Source organism: Pristiophorus japonicus, chromosome 1, assembly GCF_044704955.1.
Source record: "Pristiophorus japonicus isolate sPriJap1 chromosome 1, sPriJap1.hap1, whole genome shotgun sequence".
Lineage (NCBI taxonomy): Eukaryota > Metazoa > Chordata > Chondrichthyes > Pristiophoridae > Pristiophorus > Pristiophorus japonicus.
This window is the reverse complement of record NC_091977.1, coordinates 313,153,865-313,159,524: the sequence shown is the minus strand read 5'-3', so window position 1 is coordinate 313,159,524 and position 5,660 is coordinate 313,153,865. Positions and strand designations below refer to the sequence as shown.

General features: G+C 59.3%; 1 protein-coding gene across 4 annotated transcripts in view; it reads right to left on the bottom strand.

Annotated features, from left to right (window-relative positions):
* Window positions 1–4,664, bottom strand: part of LOC139272107 (solute carrier family 66 member 2) — a 79,614-nt gene extending 74,950 nt beyond the window's left edge. For all 4 annotated transcript variants that reach the window (XM_070888564.1, XM_070888565.1, XM_070888566.1 and 1 more), the window contains exon 1: window positions 4,616–4,664. The gene's annotated coding sequence lies outside the window, so the exon portion shown is untranslated. The remainder of the gene's footprint in view (window positions 1–4,615) is intronic.
* Between the last annotated feature and the right edge of the window lie 996 nt (window positions 4,665–5,660).

Genomic DNA, 5,660 nt, shown 5'->3' with positions numbered 1-5,660 from the left:
CCCACACCTCCCTCTCTTCCCCCCCCCCACACCTCTCTTCCCCCCCCCACACCTCCCTCTCCCCCCCCCACACCTCTCTTCCCCCCCCCCACACCTCCCTCTCCCCCCCCCACCTCCCTCTCCCCACCCCACACCTCCCTCTCCCCACACCCTCTCTCTTCCCTCTCTCTCCCCCCACCCCACCTCCCCCCCCCACCACTCCTTCTCATCCCCCCCCACCCCTCCCTCTCATCCCCCCCCACCCCTCCCTCTCATCCCCCCCCCACCCCTCCCTCTCATCCCCCCCCCACCCCTCCCTCTCATCCCCCCCCCACCCCTCCCTCTCATCCCCCCCCACCCCTCCCTCTCATCCCCACTCTCATCCTCCCTCCCCCACTCTCATACTCCCTCCCCACACCCCACACCCTCTCTCTCCACCCCCCCCCACACACTCTCTCTCTCCACGTATCCTCCCCACTCTCTCTCCACGTATCCCCCCTACTCTCTCTCCACGTATCCCCCCCACTCTCTCCACCCCCGCCCCCACTCTTGCCACCCCCGCCCCCACTCTCTCCCTCTCTCTCTCCCACCTACCCGCCTCTCTCTCTTACCCGCCTCTCTCTCTCTCTCTCTCTCTCTCCCTTACCCGCCTCTCTCTCTCTCTCTCTCTCCTACCTGCCCCTCTCTCTCTCTCTCTCTCTCTTACCCGCCCCTCTCTCTCTCTCCTACCCGCCCCTCTCTCTCCTACCCGCCCCTCTCTCTCCTCCCCGCCCCCTCTCTCTCTCTCTCTCTCTCTCTCTCCTACCCGCCCCTCTCTCTCTCTCTCTCTCTTTTACCCGCCCCTCTTTCTCTCTCTCTCGCTCTCCTACCCGCCCCTCTCTCTCTCTCTCTCTCTCTCCTACCCGCCCCTCTCTCTCTCTCTCTCTCTCTCTCTTCTCTCTCCTACCCGCCCCTCTCTCTCTCTCTCTCTCTCTCTCTCCTACCGCCCCCTCTCTCTCTCTCTCCTACCTGCCCCTCTCTCTCTCTCTCCTACCTGCCCCTCTCTCTCTCTCTCTCCTACCCGCCCCTCTCCTACCCGCCCCTCTCTCTCTCTCTTACCCGCCCCTCTCTCTCTCTCCCACCCGCCCCTCTCTCTCTCCCCCCTACCCGCCCCTCTCTCTCTCCCCCCTACCCGCCCCTCTCTCTCTCTCTCTCTCTCTCCCCCCCCTACCCGCCCCTCTCTCTCTCCCACCCGCCCCTCTCCCTCTCTCCTACCCGCCCCTCTCCCTCTCTCCTACCCGCCCCTCTCCCTCTCTCCTACCCGCCCCGCTCCCTCTCTCCTACCCGCCCCTCTCCCTCTCTCCTACCCGCCCCTCTCCCTCTCTCCTACCCGCCCCTCTCCCTCTCTCCTACCCGCCCCTCTCCCTCTCTCCTACCCGCCCCTCTCCCTCTCTCCTACCCGCCCTCTCCCTCTCTCCTACCCGCCCCTCTCCCTCTCTCCTACCCGCCCCTCTCTCTCTCTCTCTCTCCTACCCGCCTCTCTCTCTCTCTCTCTCTACCCGCCTCTCTCTCTCTCTCTCTCTCTCTCCTACCCGCCTCTCACTCTCTCTCTCTCTCTCTCTCTCTCCTACCCGCCTCTCTCTCTCTTACCCGCCCCTCTCTCTCTCTCTCTCTCTCTCTCTCTCTCTCTCTCCTACCCGCCCCTCTCTCTCTCTCTCTCTCCTACCCGCCCTCTCTCTCTCTCTCCTACCTGCCCCTCTCTCTCTCTCTCCTACCTGCCCCTCTCTCTCTCTCTCTCCTACCCGCCCCTCTCCTACCCGCCCCTCTCTCTCTCTCTTACCCGCCCCTCTCTCTCTCTCCCACCCGCCCCTCTCTCTCTCCCCCCTACCCGCCCCTCTCTCTCTCCCCCCTACCCGCCCCTCTCTCTCTCTCTCTCTCTCTCCCCCCCCTACCCGCCCCTCTCTCTCTCCCACCCGCCCCTCTCCCTCTCTCCTACCCGCCCCTCTCCCTCTCTCCTACCCGCCCCTCTCCCTCTCTCCTACCCGCCCCTCTCCCTCTCTCCTACCCGCCCCGCTCCCTCTCTCCTACCCGCCCCTCTCCCTCTCTCCTACCGCCCCTCTCCCTCTCTCCTACCCGCCCCTCTCCCTCTCTCCTACCCGCCCCTCTCCCTCTCTCCTACCCGCCCCTCTCCCTCTCTCCTACCCGCCCCTCTCCCTCTCTCCTACCCGCCCCTCTCTCTCTCTCTCTCCTACCCGCCTCTCTCTCTCTCTCTCTCCTACCCGCCTCTCTCTCTCTCTCTCTCTCTCTCTCTCCTACCCGCCTCTCACTCTCTCTCTCTCTCTCTCTCTCTCTCTCCTACCCGCCTCTCTCTCTCTTACCCGCCCCTCTCTCTCTCTCTCTCTCTCTCTCTCTCTCCTACCCGCCCCTCTCTCTCTCTCTCTCTCTCTCTCTCTCTCTCTCTCTCCCCTACCCGCCCCTCTCTCTCTCCCCTACCCGCCCCTCTCTCTCTCTCTCTCTCTCTCTCTCTCTCTTACCCGCCCCTCTCTCTCTCTCTTACCCGCCCCTCTCTCTCTCTCTCTGTGTCTCTCTCTTACCCGCCTCTCTCTCTCTCTCCTATCCTATCCTACCCGCCCCTCTCTCTCTCCTATCCTATCCTACCCGCCCCTCTCTCTCTCCTATCCTATCCTACCCGCCCCTCTATCTATCTCTCTCTCTCTCTCTCTCTCTCTCTCTCACCCGGCCCTCTCTCTCTCTCTCCTACCCACCCCTCTCTCTCTCTCTCTTACCCACCCCTCTCTCTCTCTCTCTCTCTCTCTCTCTCTCCTACCCGCCCCTCTCTCTCTCTCCTACCCGCCCCTCTCTCTCTCTCTCTCTCTCTCCTATCCGCCTCTCTCTCTCTCTCTTACACGCCCCTCTCTCTCTCTCTCTCTCTCCTACACGCCCCTCTCTCTCGCTCTCTCTCTCTCCCCTACCCGCCTCTCTCTCTCGCTCTCTCTCTCCTACCCGCCTCTCTCTCCTACCCTACCCACCCCTCTCTCTCTCTCTCTCTCCTACCCGCCCCTCTCTCTCTCTCTCTCTCTCTCTCCTTCCTACCCACCCCTCTCTCTCTTACCCGCCCCTCTCTCTCTCTCTCTTACCCGCCCCTCTCTCTCTCTCTCTCTCTCTTTCTCCTACCCGCCCCTCTCTCTCTCCCCTACCCGCCCCTCTCTCTCTCTCTCTCTCTCTCTCTCTCCTACCCGCCCCTCTCTCTCTCTCTCTCCTACCCACCCCTCTCTCTCTCTCTCCTACCCGCCCCTCTCTCTCTCTCTCTCTCTCTCTCTTACCCGCCACTCTCTCTCTCTCCTACCCGCCCCTCTCTCTCTCTCTCTCTCCTACCCGCCCCTCTCTCTCTCTCTCTCTCTCTCCTACCCGCCCCTCTCTCTCTCTCTCTCCTACCCGCCCCTCTCTCTCTCTCTCTCTCTCTTACCCGCCCCTCTCTCTCTCTCCTACCCGCCCCTCTCTCTCTCTCCTACCCGCCCCCTCTCTCTCTCTCTCTCTCTCTCTCCTACCCATCTCTCTCTCTCTCTCTCCTACCCACCTCTCTCTCTCTCTCTCTCTCTCTCTCCTACCCGCCCTTCTCTCTCTCTCTCTCTCTCTCTCTCTCTCCTACCCGCCCCTCTCTCTCTCTTACCCGCCCCTCTCTCTCTCTTACCCGCCCCTCTCTCTCTCTCCTACCCGCCCCTCTCTCTCTCTCCTACCCGCCCCTCTCTCTCTCTCCTACCCGCCCCTCTCTCTCTCTCTCTCTCTCTCTCCTACCCGCCCCTCTCTCTCTCTCTCCTACCCGCCCCCCTCTCTCTCTCTCCCCTCTCTCTCTCTCCTACCCGTCCCTCTCTCTCTCTCTCCTCCCCGCCCCTCTCTCTCTCTCTCTCCTACCCGCCCCTCTCTCTCTCTCCCTCTCCTACCCGCCCCTCTCTCTCCCTCTCCTACCCGCCCCTCTCTCTCCCTCTCCTACCCGCCCCTCTCTCTCCCTCTCCTACCCGCCCCTCTCTCTCCCTCTCCTACCCGCCCCTCTCTCTCCCTCTCCTACCCGCCCCTCTCTCTCTCTCTCTCCCTCTCCCTCTCCCTCTCCTACCCCGCCCCTCTCTCTCTCTCTCCTACCCGCCCCTCTCTCTCTCTCTCTCTCCTACCCGCCCCTCTCTCTCCTACCCGCCCCTCTCTCTCTCTCTCTCCTACCCGCCCCTCTCTCTCTCTCCTACCCGCCCCTCTCTCTCTCTCCTACCCGCCCCTCTCTCTCTCTCTCTCCTACCCGCCCCTCTCTCTCTCTCTCTCCTACCCGCCCCTCTCTCTCTCTCTCTCTCTTACCCGCCCCTCTCTCTCTCTCTCTCTCTCTTACCCGCCCCTCTCTCTCTCTCTCTTACCAGCCCCTCTCTCTCTCCTACCCGTCTCTCTCTCCTACCAGCCTCTCTCTCTCTCTCTCACCAGCCTCTCTCTCTCTCTCTCTCTCACCCGCCCCGCTCTCTCTCTCTTTCCCACCCGCCTCTCTCTCTCCCCGACCCGCCCGCCCCCCTCTCTCTCCCCTATCCACCCCTCTCTCTCTCGCTCTCCCTCTCTCTTACTCTACTCGCCTCGCCTCCTCCCTCTCTCCCTCTCCCCCTCTCCCTCTCTCCCTCTCACTCACCGGGGCCCATCTCCTCTCCTCTCGGCTGCGTTCAACCGACACCAGTCCAGCCCTCCTACTGCGCATGCGCCCCTCACAGACGCCGCTGGGTCCTAATGCCCTCAATATTCAGTTCTGGGTTTGGGGGCCGCCAGATAGAGAGCGAGATGCAAATTGTACTTAAATGTATCTCTATGTTTTTGCTATTGTATTGATTAAAAAAACAGGCCTAAAGCAACCGATTTAAAAAAAATAAAAGGATTTTTCCTTTCACTCAATTAATTTAGCTTGATTTAATTCCTATACGAAACTTTTAGCAACCAATAGATCCATATTGCCTCGATACTAGGGACTGTTAATACTACTATTGGAGCACTCTGCAGAACCAAACAATGGCCCAGATTTGGGGGTCAGCAGCGAAGGAACGGTGCTCGCTGTTCACTTCGCTGACAGCTTCTCACAAAGCTTTGTCGGACTTTTGAGCGACAACTTGCACTAATCTGTCGTCTCACCCAGCACATTGCCCTCTACAGGGCATCTGTGAGCAGAGAAAGAAACAGCAAGGTTCTTCAATCAAATCGAAGAATCCTCACTGAGCCATGCAGAGTCCAAACCAGGAAGTATAAAGCAGGAAGTATAAATTACATTTAAATCATGTACAGAAAGACAAATAAAGATTGGAAAAAAACATAAAGATTATGAAAGAGAGATAAAAAGAGACAGGCAGAAAAAGTAATGTTTTTTTTTAATTTGCAACACTAATTAACCTGAAGGAATGAGACTCTGCATTTGTAAAATTAAATTTCCCCGGCAGAGAAGTTGTTTAGTAGTAATTATCACTTATCACGCCATTAAAAATTCACATACTGCTGAATGTACCAGGCCTTACTTTCTCTGGCATATTTATTCTCTGGCTAGTGGACAAGTACCCCAAGTAATTTCAGTGATTTCAGTGCTGAGTCTATCAGCGTAGCACTGTTATAGCGTACCCAATAGAGGAGCAGGGTATCTCTGACAGCAACTTTTGGATTTCTGCATTTAACTGCACATGTACAGACAACAGAAG